This window comes from Hyla sarda, chromosome 13 (assembly GCF_029499605.1).
Source record: "Hyla sarda isolate aHylSar1 chromosome 13, aHylSar1.hap1, whole genome shotgun sequence".
Taxonomy (NCBI): Eukaryota; Metazoa; Chordata; class Amphibia; order Anura; family Hylidae; genus Hyla; species Hyla sarda.
This window is the reverse complement of record NC_079201.1, coordinates 2412780-2428017: the sequence shown is the minus strand read 5'-3', so window position 1 is coordinate 2428017 and position 15238 is coordinate 2412780.

Genomic DNA, 15238 nt, shown 5'->3' with positions numbered 1-15238 from the left:
CACATACCAGCGCCGTCTGCTGTTCACTCACAGCTATTACATGTCTATCAGACCAGCGCCATCTGCTGTTCACTCACAGCTATTACATGTCTATCAGACCAGCGCCATCTGCTGTTCACTCACAGCTATTACATGTCTATCAGACCAGCGCCGTCTGCTGTTCACTCACAGCTATTACATATCTACTATACCAGCGCCATTACATTTCTATCATACCAGCGCCATCTGCTGTTCACTCCCAGCTATTACATATCTACTATACCAGCGCCATCTGCTGTTCACTCACAGCTATTACATGTCTATTATACCAGCGCCATCTGCTGTTCACTCACAGCTATTACATATCTACTATACCAGCGCCATCTGCTGTTCATTCAGAGCTGAGTGTGTGCACGCTGTAAAAGCTGGTATGAGAGACAGACTGTAGTAGCTGCGAGTGAACAGCAGATGGGGGCGCGGACACCGGACGAGGCGCACGGACTCCCGAGAGATTGACTTCTCTGCTGGGCTCTAATGGAGTCGCATCACGTGACATAAACCAACCAATCAGCGCACAGCTCTAGTCACATGGTGAAGAGAGAAGAAAACATCGCTCCTGTAGTAATAACAGCGAATAACAGCAGGAGGCGCTGCTCAGACAACAAACACAATAACAGCAAGTGAGCAGCAGATGGCGCTGGTATAATAGACATGTAATAGCTGTGAGTGAACAGCAGATGGCGCTGGTATAATAGACATGTAATAGCTGTGAGTGAACAGCAGATGGCGCTGGTATAATAGACATGTAATAGCTGTGAGTGAACAGCAGATGGCGCTGGTATAATACACACTGTAATAGCTGTGAGTGAACAGCAGATTGCGCTGGTATAATAGACATGTAATAGCTGTGAGTGAACAGCAGATGGCGCTGGTATAATAGACATGTAATAGCTGTGAGTGAACAGCAGATGGCGCTGGTATAATAGACATGTAATAGCTGTGAGTGAACAGCAGATGGCGCTGGTATAATAGACATGTAATTGCTGTGAGTGAACAGCAGATGGCGCTGGTATAATAGACATGTAATAGCTGTGAGTGAACAGCAGATGGCGCTGGTATAATAGACATGTAATAGCTGTGAGTGAACAGCAGATGGCGCTGGTATAATGGACATGTAATTGCTGTGAGTGAACAGCAGATGGCGCTGGTATAATAGACATGTAATAGCTGTGAGTGAACAGCAGATGGCGCTGGTATAATAGACATGTAATAGCTGTGAGTGAACAGCAGATGGCACTGGTATGATAGACATGTAATTGCTGTGAGTGAACAGCAGATGGCGCTGGTATAATAGACATGTAATAGCTGTGAGTGAACAGCAGATGGCGCTGGTATAATAGACATGTAATAGCTGTGAGTGAACAGCAGATGGCGCTGGTATAATAGACATGTAATAGCTGTGAGTGAACAGCAGATGGTGCTGGTATGATAGACATGTAATAGCTGTGAGTAATCAGCAGATGGCGCTGGTATGATAGACATGTAATAGCTGTGAGTGAACAGCAGATGACGCTGGTATAATAGATATGTAATAGCTGTGAGTGAACAGCAGATGGTGCTGGTATGATAGACATGTAATAGCTGTGAGTAATCAGCAGATGGCGCTGGTATAATAGACATGTAATAGCTGTGAGTGAACAGCAGATGGTGCTGGTATGATAGACATGTAATAGCTGTGAGTGAACAGCAGATGACGCTGGTATAATAGATATGTAATAGCTGTGAGTGAACAGCAGATGGCACTGGTATAATAGATATGTAATAGCTGTGAGTGAACAGCAGATGGCGCTGGTATAATAGACATGTAATAGCTGTGAGTGAACAGCAGATGGTGCTGGTATAATAGACATGTAATAGCTGTGAGTGAACAGCAGATGGCACTGGTATAATAGACATGTAATTGCTGTGAGTGAACAGCAGATGGCGCTGGTATGATAGACATGTAATTGCTGTGAATGAACAGCAGATGGCGCTGGTATGATAGACATGTAATAGCTGTGAGTGAACAGCAGATGGTGCTGGTATGATATACATAGTAATAGCTGTGAGTTCACATTCACAGTTCACACGCACATTTCACACTTGAACTAACAGTTCACACTCATAGTTTACACTCACAGTTCACACTCGCACTCACAGTTCACACTTACACTCACAGTTCACACTCATACTCATGCCCACAGTTCACACTCACAGTTCATACACACAATTCACACTCCCAGTTCACACGCACAATTCACACTCGCAGTTCACACTCACAGTTCACGCTCACCGAGGGGAATACATAGAACAGTTATGCGTATATTGTGAGGATGGAACAATTTATTTTATTTACAAAATTACTGAAATTAGAATCTTCTATATATTTAAACTACAAGGAACCACAGTAATCACCACTAGTACTGCCCACTTTTAGAGTCAGGGGAGGAGCCTCAGTAGGTGGGATGTGTCAGGGGCACTTCCGGACACTTCCCCTTTAAATCTCAGTTGTTATTTTCTGTTGATCATTATGGATAATTCTGGTCGTCTGCTCCCGGGTGTTGTGCGCAGTATCCACGATTAGTGACCACATAGTGGATCCTGGTGTCACAATGACCTGTAGACCTGTGTCTGATCCGCCATATAATACACAGCATAGGATTCACATGGCTTCCTATCTGGTTGGGGATCTTTTATGGTACAACCAATGAATTCTCTACATGAGATTGTTCTCAATGGCTGTCTGGGCATGCTGGTAGTTGTAGCTCCACAACCTTCAGACTACATCTTTACAATGGAAATGCTGAAACGTTCCTGTTGAGCGTGATATCGTCTGCTCGGAGGAGTTTCCTCACGTGGCTGCTGTGATACGGACACAGATTGAGGGGCCCCAGGAGATCCATCTCTTCATCTTCTCTAACAGTGCAGGTCGTCCTCAGGTCTGTGTGGTCATTTTTTATAAATGGGCAGCATGATAGCTTGGGGGCCATCTCCTTGGCTTCTTATGCCTGAGACCCAGGTCTTCTCAGGTCACTTGATTTTCAGCTGTAGAAAGGGCCCCACAAGGTTGTGACCTAAATAAGTGAGAGACCAGATTCGAGCCCTGGTCACCCAAATCTAATGTCTCCAGGAAGCTCAGCCTCTGATGATATTTTTTATTGTCATAAGTAAAAAAGCAGTAGCAGGGTTACATAATAGTGAACATGGGTCTACACACTTTTGAATGCGACATTACCTCCTTAAACCAAATCCTGCTCTGAGAGACAAAGAGTTCGGGGACTCGGGGGACCTCGGCTGTTAGACCCTGGTTCACCTCCCAAAGCTTCCTCTATGGAATTGTAGCTCAATATTTAGCAAAAGCCACCATTTTTAGATTTGCTCCTCAGATCTGGGGTTTTGGGGACATCTACCAGCATCTCAGTTGGTTTTTCTGGTTCCTTAACCCCTGAGGCACCCCCTGACCTGAGATAGAAGTGAACGTGAATGTTATTATCGATATGGAAGAGAATTCACAAGGTTGTGATCAGAAGTGTCTAGACATGAATTATAGTAGTGTCTTTGTTTTGTTCTCTCAATGTTCCCCCACATTGGGGCGTGCTCCACTGTGTGTATCAGTATCTCATGGTGCTGGCTTCTGGCTTCTGGCTGTATGTTAGGGATTTGAGTGGTTTACATGTATTGTATGTTGGTGACCAGGGTTCAAATCCTGGGAATATGAAATCAAAGGTCATGGTCCCTGATGAGCTTTCAGTGGCCCTGGGTTATTGTTTAGGACATTATTTTGCTTCTTTATGAGATCATTATTGAAAATCATTGCCATCATCTGGTTGGAGCTCTTGATTCAGTTTGGGCCATGAACATCATGTGACATGCGGCTTCTATCCCCCGGTGAGGTATTTATGATACTTTTATGATCTTGTATATAGTTTTCTCAGCAGGTCTCGTCGTCAGAGGTCTCGTCGTCAGAGGTCTCGTCGTCAGAGGTCTCGTCGTCAGAGGTCTCGTCGTCAGAGGTCTCTGTGGCCTAGAGGACTGTGTGTATGGCCCAACCTAATATTAGATTCTTGGGTTCTAATCCCTGCTCTCCCCCTTTCTCACTTTTAATCCTGCTTGCAGGGTTGTCTCCTGAGCCGATTCTCCTTGGTGAAGTCCATGGTTCAGTTTGACTCCGGCTCCGTGGAGTATTTGTCTTCAGGTTTTTTTAATGTTACATAAATAACCTTCAGTGTTCGGGAAAAGAAGAACAATTGATCTCAGCTGTAGAAACATGAAAGGTCAAGGGCTGAGATAAAGATCCTTATAGAAAATTGATTACTCTTATTAGTGTCTCTTTTTTGTCCGTCCTCTCATGGTCCCCTCTTTGATTTTCTATTTTTGGCATATTTATAGTTACTGTTGTCTATCCTTTATATTATTTTGATTGATGAGACTGAGAAGTATCTGCCCAGGATTCCAGTTCTTGCTGTAGGTCAGTGGTCTGGGCATCTGTTTGTAGAACATATATTGTGTGTGTGGGAGACCAGAGTTCTAATCCTGTATTTTCTCTTGTTCTTTGAACCTTTTCTCCTCTTTCTCGATAATAACATTGAGAAGCGTTTCCCTATATGTTGGAGTGAGAGGTGGCTCAGTGGGTTGAGTGAAAGGCTGGGATGTTGGAGTCCCTGGTTCAAATCTCACAGGTAAAAATATGGTATATGGGCATAAGGCACCTATTGTCTTCTGAACATTCTTACAGTGATCTTATTAATTCTTATAGATTACTAAGCCATAGTTTGGTATAAGAAGTTGAAGACTCCTAGATAAAGTCTTGATGGCAGCTCCTCAGAATAATTGCCTCATGTGACTGTCGGCTCAGGATTCCTAATGCTATCTAAATAACTTGCAGAAATTGGGACAGGGAGAACAATTGGTTGAGAAGATGTTTTGCAAAGTCTTAGCTGTAGGAACATAAAACATTGAGGGTTGAGATGAAGATCCTTGTTAACACTTGAGGGATCTTAGTAGTGTCTGTATTTTCTTTTTTTGTCTTCTTTCTCTCAATGTTCCCCCATTGATGTGTCCATTCTTGGGATAGTTACTGTTGTGTAACCTTTATATTATTTTGACTGATGACACTGAGTAGTATCAGCCAAGGTTTCCAGGTCTGGCTGTAGGTCAGTGGTCTGAGCAGCCATGAGCATATATTGTGTGTGGGAGACCAGAGTTCTAATCCTGCCTTTTCCCCTTATTTATACAAGATAATCCTCCTTCTCGATGATGACATTGAGAAACGTTCACTTATATCTGTGAGCAGGAGGTGGCTCAGGGGGTAAAGAGCCAGGAAGAACCAACTGAGATGCTAAAGACCCTGGTTCAAGTCCTGGACACCCGAGTTCAAATCCTGCAGATATTGGATTCATAGATGAGAGGGTCCCGTTTGGTTGGGACTCAGCACACTATACACAACAATAATACAGCCCCTGTGAGGGGGCATGCTTTTAGATAAAAGCTCTTAGTCTACTCTATTAAGTAACTTCAACTGCACACCTGAGCTTAAAGTGCCCTTGTGATTGCTTAACTGCAGGGCTTGCTCCTCATCAGCTGAAGGTCTTAGTCTATAGCTGATGTCTGAGAGAACCTTGGGGGGGTTTGAACCTGGGTCTCCAGCATGAGAGGCAGATCACACATCCCTGAGCCACCACCTACTCACAAGTTATAAGTGAACGTTTCTCAATGTCATTATCGAGAAGGAGGAGAAAAGGTTCCAAGAAAAGAGAAAAAGCAGGATTAGAACTCTGGTCTCCCACACACAACATATGCTCTGTTTGCAGCTGCTCTCACCACTGACCTATAGGCAGAACTGGAAACATTACATGATATGATATTTCTCAGTGTCATCAGTCAAAATAATATAAAGAATACACAACAGTAACTATCCCAAGAAAAGACACATCACTGGGGAAACAATGAAAGAACGAAGACAAAAAAGAAGAAAGAAACACTACTAAGATCCCTCAAGTGTTCACAAGGATCTTCATCTCAACCCTCGATGTTTCATGTCCCTACAGCTAAGACTTTGCAAAAACACCTTCCCATCCCATGGTCCTTCTCCATCTCAACACTGAAGATTTCTGTAGCATTAGGAATCCTGAGCCGACAGTCACGAGAGGCAACTACCCCGAGGAGCCGAAATCAATCTCAACCAGGGACTTTATCGTGGAATCTTGAACATCTTATAATAAGCTATGGCTTCGGTAAGGAGGCTAAAGAATTAAGAAGATTACAGTATGACCGGTCAGTGGGATCTTGAGTCATTTCCTAAATTGGTTTACTGGATAAGGAAGAGGGAAAGCGGGATTCGAATTCTGGTTTCCCACTTTAAACAGAAGACTGCTAATACCATTGTGATACAGCAAGATTATTTTTTATTGAATGAATTAATATAATAATTACTATAATAATAACTGAAAAAGTATATCAGACTGCTCAGCTTTAGGGATGGTTCACCTGCAGATTTCCACTGAAAGAATAAAGATGTTTATTGTTGTGGTCGATCAATTTACGCTGTGTTTTCAGATGCTGAAATTCCTCAGTGTGAATGGAAGATCTATACACAGCAATGCAGCAGAATATCTAAGAAGAATTCCGTACAGAGATTCTATGCTGTGAACATACCCTTACAGTGTGTCTTACAGCTATTACAGTGTCTATCATACCAGCGCCATTTGCTGTTCACTCACAGCTATTACATGTCTATTATACCAGCGCCATCTGCTGATTACTCACAGCTATTACATGTCTATCATACCAGCGCCATCTGCTGATCACTCACAGCTATTACAGTGCGTCTTATACCAGCGCCATCTGCTGTTCACTCACAGCTATTACATGTCTATTATACCAGCGCCATCTGCTGATCACTCGCAGCTATTACAGTGTGTCTTATACCAGCGCCATCTGCTGATTACTCACAGCTATTACAGTGTCAATTATACCAGCGCCATCTGCTGATCACTTACAGCTATTACAGTGTGTCTTACACCAGCGCCATCTGCTGATCACTCACAGCTATTACATGTCTATCATACCAGCGCCATCTGCTGTTCACTCACAGCTATTACATGTCTATCATACCAGCGCCATCTGCTGATCACTCACAGCTATTACATGTCTATCATACCAGCGCCATCTGCTGTTCACTCACAGCTATTACAGTGTCAATTATACCAGCGCCATCTGCTGATCACTCACAGCTATTACAGTGTGTCTTATACCAGCGCCATCTGCTGATCACTCACAGCTATTACATGTCTATGATACCAGCGCCATCTGCTGTTCACTCACAGCTATTACATATCTATTATACCAGCGTCATCTGCTGTTCACTCACAGCTATTACATATCTATTATACCAGCGCCATCTGCTGTTCACTCACAGCTATTACATGTCTATTATACCAGCGCCATCTGCTGATCACTCACAGCTATTACATGTCTATTATACCAGCGCCATCTGCTGTTCACTCACAGCTATTACATGTCTATTATACCAGCGCCATCTGCTGATCACTCACAGCTATTACATGTCTATTATACCAGCACCATCTGCTGTTCACTCACAGCTATTACATATCTACTATACCAGCGCCATCTGCTGTTCACTCACAGCTATTACATATCTATTATACCAGCGCCATCTGCTGTTCACTCACAGCTATAACATGTCTATTATACCAGCGTCATCTGCTGTTCACTCACAGCTATTACATGTCTATGATACCAGCGCCATCTGCTGTTCACTCACAGCTATTACATATCTATTATACCAGTGCCATCTGCTGTTCACTCACAGCTATTACATATCTATTATACCAGCGCCATCTGCTGTTCACTCACAGCTATTACATGTCTATTATACCAGCGCCATCTGCTGATTACTCACAGCTATTACATATCTATCATACCAGCGCCATCTGCTGATCACTCACAGCTATTACAGTGCGTCTTATACCAGCGCCATCTGCTGTTCACTCACAGCTATTACATGTCTATTATACCAGCGCCATCTGCTGATCACTCGCAGCTATTACAGTGTGTCTTATACCAGCGCCATCTGCTGATTACTCACAGCTATTACATGTCTATCATACCAGCGCCATCTGCTGTTCACTCACAGCTATTACAGTGTCAATTATACCAGCGCCATCTGCTGTTCACTCACAGCTATTACATATCTATTATACCAGTGCCATCTGCTGTTCACTCACAGCTATTACATATCTATTATACCAGCGCCATCTGCTGTTCACTCACAGCTATTACATGTCTATTATACCAGCGCCATCTGCTGATTACTCACAGCTATTACATATCTATCATACCAGCGCCATCTGCTGATCACTCACAGCTATTACAGTGCGTCTTATACCAGCGCCATCTGCTGTTCACTCACAGCTATTACATGTCTATCATACCAGCACCATCTGCTGTTCACTCACAGCTATTACATATCTACTATACCAGCGCCATCTGCTGTTCACTCACAGCTATTACATGTCTATCATACCAGCGCCATCTGCTGATCACTCACAGCTATTACATGTCTATTATACCAGCGCCATCTGCTGTTCACTCACAGCTATTACATGTCTATTATACCAGCGCCATCTGCTGTTCACTCACAGCTATTACATGTCTATCATACCAGCGCCATCTGCTGATCACTCACAGCTATTACATGTCTATTATACCAGCTCCATCTGCTGTTCACTCACAGCTATTACATATCTACTATACCAGCGCCATCTGCTGTTCACTCACAGCTATTACATGTCTATTATACCAGCGCCATCTGCTGTTCACTCACAGCTATTACAGTGTCAATTATACCAGCGCCATCTGCTGATCACTCACAGCTATTACAGTGTGTCTTATACCAGCGCCATCTGCTGATCACTCACAGCTATTACATGTCTATCATACCAGCGCCATCTGCTGTTCACTCACAGCTATTACATATCTATTATACCAGTGCCATCTGCTGTTCACTCACAGCTATTACAGTGTCTATTATACCAGCGCCATCTGCTGTTCACTCACAGCTATTACATGTCTATTATACCAGCGCCATCTGCTGATCACTCACAGCTATTACAGTGTCTATCATACCAGTGCCATCTGCTGATCACTCACAGCTATTACAGTGTCTATTATACCAGCGCCATCTGCTGATCACTCACAGCTATTACATGTCTATTATACCAGCGTCATCTGCTGATCACTCGCAGCTATTACAGTGTGTCTTATACCAGCGCCATCTGCTGATTACTCACAGCTATTACATGTCTATTATACCAGCGCCATCTGCTGTTCACTCACAGCTATTACAGTGTCAATTATACCAGCGCCATCTGCTGATCACTCACAGCTATTACAGTGTGTCTTATACCAGCGCCATCTGCTGATCACTCACAGCTATTACATGTCTATCATACCAGCGCCATCTGCTGTTCACTCACAGCTATTACATATCTATTATACCAGTGCCATCTGCTGTTCACTCACAGCTATTACATGTCTATTATACCAGCGCCATCTGCTGTTCACTCACAGCTATTACTTGTCTATCATACCAGCGCCATCTGCTGTTCACTCACAGCTATTACATATCTATCATACCAGCGCCATCTGCTGTTCACTCACAGCTATTACATGTCTATTATACCAGCGCCATCTGCTGTTCACTCACAGCTATTACATGTCTATTATACCAGCGCCATCTGCTGATCACTCACAGCTATTACAGTGTGTCTTATACCAGCGCCATCTGCTGATCACTCACAGCTATTACATGTCTATTATACCAGCGCCATCTGCTGTTCACTCACAGCTATTACATGTCTATTATACCAGCGCCATCTGCTGTTCACTCACAGCTATTACATGTCTATCATACCAGCGCCATCTGCTGTTCACTCACAGCTATTACATGTCTATTATACCAGCGCCATCTGCTGTTCACTCACAGCTATTACATGTCTATGATACCAGCGCCATCTGCTGTTCACTCACAGCTATTACATATCTATTATACCAGCGTCATCTGCTGTTCACTCACAGCTATTACATATCTATTATACCAGCGCCATCTGCTGTTCACTCACAGCTATTACATGTCTATTATACCAGCGCCATCTGCTGATCACTCACAGCTATTACATGTCTATTATACCAGCGCCATCTGCTGTTCACTCACAGCTATTACATGTCTATTATACCAGCGCCATCTGCTGATCACTCACAGCTATTACATGTCTATTATACCAGCACCATCTGCTGTTCACTCACAGCTATTACATATCTACTATACCAGCGCCATCTGCTGTTCACTCACAGCTATTACATATCTATTATACCAGCGCCATCTGCTGTTCACTCACAGCTATAACATGTCTATTATACCAGCGTCATCTGCTGTTCACTCACAGCTATTACATGTCTATGATACCAGCGCCATCTGCTGTTCACTCACAGCTATTACATATCTATTATACCAGTGCCATCTGCTGTTCACTCACAGCTATTACATATCTATTATACCAGCGCCATCTGCTGTTCACTTACAGCTATTACATGTCTATTATACCAGCGCCATCTGCTGATTACTCACAGCTATTACATATCTATCATACCAGCGCCATCTGCTGATCACTCACAGCTATTACAGTGCGTCTTATACCAGCGCCATCTGCTGTTCACTCACAGCTATTACATGTCTATTATACCAGCGCCATCTGCTGATCACTCGCAGCTATTACAGTGTGTCTTATACCAGCGCCATCTGCTGATTACTCACAGCTATTACATGTCTATCATACCAGCGCCATCTGCTGTTCACTCACAGCTATTACAGTGTCAATTATACCAGCGCCATCTGCTGTTCACTCACAGCTATTACATATCTATTATACCAGTGCCATCTGCTGTTCACTCACAGCTATTACATATCTATTATACCAGCGCCATCTGCTGTTCACTCACAGCTATTACATGTCTATTATACCAGCGCCATCTGCTGATTACTCACAGCTATTACATATCTATCATACCAGCGCCATCTGCTGATCACTCACAGCTATTACAGTGCGTCTTATACCAGCGCCATCTGCTGTTCACTCACAGCTATTACATGTCTATCATACCAGCACCATCTGCTGTTCACTCACAGCTATTACATATCTACTATACCAGCGCCATCTGCTGTTCACTCACAGCTATTACATGTCTATCATACCAGCGCCATCTGCTGATCACTCACAGCTATTACATGTCTATTATACCAGCGCCATCTGCTGTTCACTCACAGCTATTACATGTCTATTATACCAGCGCCATCTGCTGTTCACTCACAGCTATTACATGTCTATCATACCAGCGCCATCTGCTGATCACTCACAGCTATTACATGTCTATTATACCAGCTCCATCTGCTGTTCACTCACAGCTATTACATATCTACTATACCAGCGCCATCTGCTGTTCACTCACAGCTATTACATGTCTATTATACCAGCGCCATCTGCTGTTCACTCACAGCTATTACAGTGTCAATTATACCAGCGCCATCTGCTGATCACTCACAGCTATTACAGTGTGTCTTATACCAGCGCCATCTGCTGATCACTCACAGCTATTACATGTCTATCATACCAGCGCCATCTGCTGTTCACTCACAGCTATTACATATCTATTATACCAGTGCCATCTGCTGTTCACTCACAGCTATTACAGTGTCTATTATACCAGCGCCATCTGCTGTTCACTCACAGCTATTACATGTCTATTATACCAGCGCCATCTGCTGATCACTCACAGCTATTACAGTGTCTATCATACCAGTGCCATCTGCTGATCACTCACAGCTATTACAGTGTCTATTATACCAGCGCCATCTGCTGATCACTCACAGCTATTACATGTCTATTATACCAGCGTCATCTGCTGATCACTCGCAGCTATTACAGTGTGTCTTATACCAGCGCCATCTGCTGATTACTCACAGCTATTACATGTCTATTATACCAGCGCCATCTGCTGTTCACTCACAGCTATTACAGTGTCAATTATACCAGCGCCATCTGCTGATCACTCACAGCTATTACAGTGTGTCTTATACCAGCGCCATCTGCTGATCACTCACAGCTATTACATGTCTATCATACCAGCGCCATCTGCTGTTCACTCACAGCTATTACATATCTATTATACCAGTGCCATCTGCTGTTCACTCACAGCTATTACATGTCTATTATACCAGCGCCATCTGCTGTTCACTCACAGCTATTACTTGTCTATCATACCAGCGCCATCTGCTGTTCACTCACAGCTATTACATATCTATCATACCAGCGCCATCTGCTGTTCACTCACAGCTATTACATGTCTATTATACCAGCGCCATCTGCTGTTCACTCACAGCTATTACATGTCTATTATACCAGCGCCATCTGCTGATCACTCACAGCTATTACAGTGTGTCTTATACCAGCGCCATCTGCTGATCACTCACAGCTATTACATGTCTATTATACCAGCGCCATCTGCTGTTCACTCACAGCTATTACATGTCTATTATACCAGCGCCATCTGCTGTTCACTCACAGCTATTACATGTCTATCATACCAGCGCCATCTGCTGTTCACTCACAGCTATTACATGTCTATTATACCAGCGCCATCTGCTGTTCACTCACAGCTATTACATGTCTATTATACCAGCGTCATCTGCTGTTCACTCACAGCTATTACATGTCTATTATACCAGCGCCATCTGCTGTTCACTCACAGCTATTACATGTCTATTACACCAGCGCCATCTGCTGATCACTCACAGCTATTACAGTGTCTATCATACCAGTGCCATCTGCTGATCACTCACAGCTATTACAGTGTCTATTATACCAGCGCCATCTGCTGTTCACTCACAGCTATTACATGTCTATTATACCAGCGCCATCTGCTGATCACTCACAGCTATCACATGTCTATTATACCAGCTCCATCTGCTGTTCACTCACAGCTATTACATATCTACTATACCAGCGCCATCTGCTGTTCACTCACAGCTATTACATGTCTATTATACCAGCGCCATCTGCTGTTCACTCACAGCTATTACAGTGTCAATTATACCAGCGCCATCTGCTGATCACTCACAGCTATTACAGTGTGTCTTATACCAGCGCCATCTGCTGATCACTCACAGCTATTACATGTCTATCATACCAGCGCCATCTGCTGTTCACTCACAGCTATTACATATCTATTATACCAGTGCCATCTGCTGTTCACTCACAGCTATTACATGTCTATTATACCAGCGCCATCTGCTGTTCACTCACAGCTATTACATGTCTATTATACCAGCGCAATCTGCTGTTCACTCACAGCTATTACATGTCTATTATACCAGCGCCATCTGCTGATTACTCACAGCTATTACATGTCTATTATACCAGCGCCATCTGCTGATCACTCACAGCTATTACAGTGTGTCTTATACCAGCGCCATCTGCTGATCACTCACAGCTATTACATGTCTATCATACCAGCGCCATCTGCTGTTCACTCACAGCTATTACATGTCTATTATACCAGCGCCATCTGCTGTTCACTCACAGCTATTACATGTCTATTATACCAGCGCCATCTGCTGATCACTCACAGCTATTACATGTCTATTATACCAGCGCCATCTGCTGTTCACTCACAGCTATTACAGTGTCTATTATACCAGCGCCATCTGCTGTTCACTCACAGCTATTACATGTCTATTATACCAGCGCCATCTGCTGTTCACTCACAGCTATTACATATCTATTATACCAGTGCCATCTGCTGTTCACTCACAGCTATTACATGTCTATTATACCAGCGCCATCTGCTGATCACTCACAGCTATTACATGTCTATTATACCAGCTCCATCTGCTGTTCACTCACAGCTATTACATATCTATCATACCAGCGCCATCTGCTGATCACTCACAGCTATTACATGTCTATTATACCAGCGCCATCTGCTGTTCACTCACAGCTATTACAGTGTCTATTATACCAGCGCCATCTGCTGTTCTCTCACAGCTATTACAGTGTGTCTTATACCAGCGCCATCTGCTGATCACTCACAGCTATTACATGTCTATTATACCAGCGCCATCTGCTGTTCTCTCACAGCTATTACAGTGTGTCTTATACCAGCGCCATCTGCTGTTCACTCACAGCTATTACATATCTATTATACCAGCGCCATCTGCTGCTCACTCACAGCTACTACAGGGTGTCTTATACCAGCGCCATCTGCTGTTCACTCACAGCTATTACAGTGTCTATTATACCAGCGCCATCTGCTGTTCTCTCACAGCTATCACATGTCTATTATACCAGCACCATCTGCTGCTCACTCACAGCTATTACATATCTATTATACCAGCGCCATCTGCTGTTCACTCACAGCTATTACATATCTATTATACCAGCGCCATCTGCTGTTCACTCACAGCTATTACATATCTATTATACCAGCGCCATCTGCTGATCACTCACAGCAATTACATATCTATTATACCAGCGCCATCTGCTGTTCACTCACAGCTATTACATATCTATTATACCAGCGCCATCTGCTGTTCTCTCACTGCTATTACAGTGTCTTATACCAGCGCCATCTGCTGATCACTCACAGCTATTACATGTCTATCATACCAGCGCCATCTGCTGATCACTCACAGCTATTACAGTGTCTATTATACCAGCGCCATCTGCTGTTCACTCACAGCTATTACATATCTATTATACCAGCGCCATCTGCTGTTCACTCACAGCTATTACATGTCTATCATACCAGCGCCATCTGCTGTTCACTCACAGCTATTACATATCTATTATACCAGTGCCATCTGCTGTTCACTCACAGCTATTACATATCTATTATACCAGCGCCATCTGCTGTTCTCTCACAGCTATTACATATCTATTATACCAGCGCCATCTGCTGTTCTCTCACAGCTATTACAGTGTGTCTTATACCAGCGCCATCTGCTGCTCACTTGCTGTTATTGTGTTTGTTGTCTGGGCAGCGCCTCCTGCTGTTATTCGCTGTTATTACTACCGTCGGCCATATTTCTGGAGACCACAATCTCCTCCCGTCATCACTAGGAGCGATGTTTTCTTCTCTCTTGACC